Source organism: Zingiber officinale, chromosome 1B (assembly GCF_018446385.1).
Source record: "Zingiber officinale cultivar Zhangliang chromosome 1B, Zo_v1.1, whole genome shotgun sequence".
NCBI lineage: Eukaryota > Viridiplantae > Streptophyta > Magnoliopsida > Zingiberales > Zingiberaceae > Zingiber > Zingiber officinale.
This window is the reverse complement of record NC_055986.1, coordinates 56,099,273-56,102,433: the sequence shown is the minus strand read 5'-3', so window position 1 is coordinate 56,102,433 and position 3,161 is coordinate 56,099,273. Positions and strand designations below refer to the sequence as shown.

At 33.7% G+C, this 3,161-nt stretch overlaps 1 non-coding gene across 1 annotated transcript; it reads left to right on the top strand.

Annotated features, from left to right (window-relative positions):
- Window positions 1–2,484: 2,484 nt before the first annotated feature.
- On the top strand, window positions 2,485–2,590 carry LOC121993680. Its single transcript, XR_006115364.1, has one exon. It is a non-coding gene; the product is annotated as a small nucleolar RNA R71 (small nucleolar RNA).
- The last annotated feature ends 571 nt before the right edge of the window (window positions 2,591–3,161 follow it).

Genomic DNA, 3,161 nt, shown 5'->3' with positions numbered 1-3,161 from the left:
AACTATTTTTTATATCCCTTATTCACTTTTTTTTTTATTTTTTTTTTCATAAGTATTTGAATTGTGCAAATCTTATTCACAAATGTACTTTTAGCACAAATGTTGGGATATTTTGATTTTTCCAAATGAGCTTACATGAGTTGGCCCTTATCCAGTAACCAAAATGAAGTTTGAGAAATTACCATTGAAACTAAGTACTAAACAAACAAGATGAATCATGACTATTTCAATGATATCAACCATTCAAGCATCAAGTATAGGTGTAGTGAAGATAAGATCCTTAAGGTCAAGCCAAGACTAAAACTCATCTCCCTAAGATACTTAGCTTATTTTATGCTACCCAAGATAAAGAAAAGAGGTACATTAAGCATACTACTAGCATTATTTACAACATCATGAATCTAGATAATGAATGTGCTAACATTTTCACTTAAAGACAAGAAAGCATATAAATGAAGTTTGATGTTCTCAAGATGAATGCCACAGGAAATCAAAACAAAATGCAAGACATAAGCAAAAACAAAAAAAACAAACAAAGCAATTCAAATGCATCTAATGCATCCCCCCAGACTTAAACTTTTCATTGTCCCAATAAAAACTAAAAACAATGTGGAGGAGATTTTAAGATAAGTTACCAAGTGATGAGCTCCAAATGGTTGACATTCATGTTTTTAAAGATACTCCTCCATCCAATGCTCATATTCCTCCACAACTTTGAATTCTACAAAAAGAAAAAGATAAACAAGAAAAATTAAGTAGAGGGTATGATTTATTATCAATGAAGTAAAAAGAAACTAGAAAGAACTAAAGACATAAAAGAAAACAAGGGAAATAAGCTTGGGTTGCCTCTCAAGAAGCGCTTGTTTAAGGTCATTAGCTCGACCACCTCATTAGATTCATCTAAATCTCGCTCTTGGAGGGGTAAGATATTTTAGAACCCTCCTACCAGGGGTTCTTATTATGGAGAGAGCTTTCATCAATGGAGTTACAAAGTAAAGTATAACTCTCTCCATCTTCATCTTCTTAAAAGTTTTTTTAGGTGCTCGAAGACGGTTCAGATTGAGCTTCCAATCATTAGCCCAAGTGAAATCTGCACATGCAAAGAAAGTACAAATCTCCCACAAATATATTAGATAAGATAGAGCCATAACCATATTAAGATAAGCAGAATAAGAAATAAAAACTGAATCACATCCAACAAAGTCAACGATATCTATAAAATTTTCTAAAAGATCATAAGAAATACTAACCTTACTTTGCTGAGAAATACCTGAAATTTCTAAACATGTAGATGTGTCTTCCTCTGAATCAAATGATGGTTCTGGCTCTAGCTCAAGTGTTGATGATATCAATGATGGTGATTCTTGAGACTCTGCTATATCTACATGAGTCCCTACACATTGGTCCACAACATGCTCAATCCTTGCAACTCTTACAACATCTAAGGATTGTGTGGACAAAGGAGGTGATTCTTGAGATGTTGCTTCCATAACACAGCTCCCTACACATTGTTCCATATCAACATCATCAACACAAACATCAAAAAACAAACCCACATCAATATCCTCAATAGGAGAATCAACTATAGGAGGATCAATAATTTCACTTGCAGTTTTAAATTGATCTACCACATCACATTCATCATCTGAAAATTTAATGTCACTACAACACCCTATAAAATTTGGAGGTAGATCTGAAAACTTATTTACCACTGCTTTATCTTCACAATCCTCATATGAAGAGTCTTCATCTTTATACAAATTCAAAAATCTGCACTCAACCTTACCAGTGTCATAGAATTTTTTAAAGTTATAGTTCTCATTGACCCCCACTAACCTTTGTGGAAAAGGAACCCTTAGTGAAGGTCTTGGGAAAGGTATTTCTAATTTCCCATATTCCCTTTTAGCTTGTGGAGGAGATTCAACTTGCTTATCTAGTGTTGGTATGATCATTCGTTGAGGGAAAGGTACTTGTGGCATTTGGGAACCTCCTGGAATAATGGAACTGAGTTTATGTGGTCTTCTATTGTTCTTCTCCTCAATTCTAAACATGTCATTCTTCAGAAATTCTTCATGATTTTTTCCAATTCTCAACCCAACATTATCACACTTTTCACTAGATCTTATTTGCGAAGGAGGGGGATCTTCTTTAAACCAATTTGAAATAATACTTTCAATCTTTGCCCCTAAATGCTTGAACTCCCCGTTCTGTGACTTGTGATTTTCAAAACTCATAGATGGTTGAGTTACAATTTGTTTGACATGCTCTATAGCATTTATGGCTTGCACTCCTTGAATGTTTGAGGGAGATTTCATCCAACTTATATTCGACCATTCTCGGAGGTTCAATGTCACTTGATCAATTAACATATATGCTTCATCTACACTTTTGTCCATAAAAGAACCTCCAGCTGATGAATCTAATAAACTCTTGTTTGAGAAAGAAATTCCCCTATAGAATATGTGCAAAATTAACTATTTTTCAAAACCATGATGAGGACACTATCTTTGAAGACTCTTAAATCTATCCCATGCTTCAAATAATGATTCTCCATATGCCTGAGCAAAATTTGTTATGCAATTCCTCATATACACTGTTCTGCTTGGAGGGAAAAAATGATTCAGAAATTGCTTCTCCAATTGCTCCCAACTTGTGATACTTTGAGGATGGAGAGAATATAACCAAGTTTTTGCTTTATCCTTGATACTGAAAGGAAATGCCATCAATCGAACTGCATCCGCTGAGACACCTTCACAGTTCACCATATCACAAATCTCTAAAAATGTTTCAAGATGCAGATAAGGACTTTTCGATACTTCTCCTCCAAATTTGTGACCTTGTATTATGAAAATTAACTCTGGGTCTAGTTGGAAACTTTTTGCTTCAATTTGAGGTTGCACAATGGGAGATAAAAATCTTACAGAAAAGGGTGTAGAAAAATTTCTCATGGGCATGCTTGACATGGAAGTGCTCATGAATATTCAAGAAAAATTTATAAAATGAAGAATCAAAGACAAGAAATAAAATGCAATATGAAAAGCAAGAAAGAAAATGCAGAATTTAAATTGCAAGAAAGAAAGTGCATAATGAAAACAAGAAAGAAAATATAAAAGGAAAAAGAAAAATGTCTAGAATAATTCATATGCTAAAGATTGCAAGAT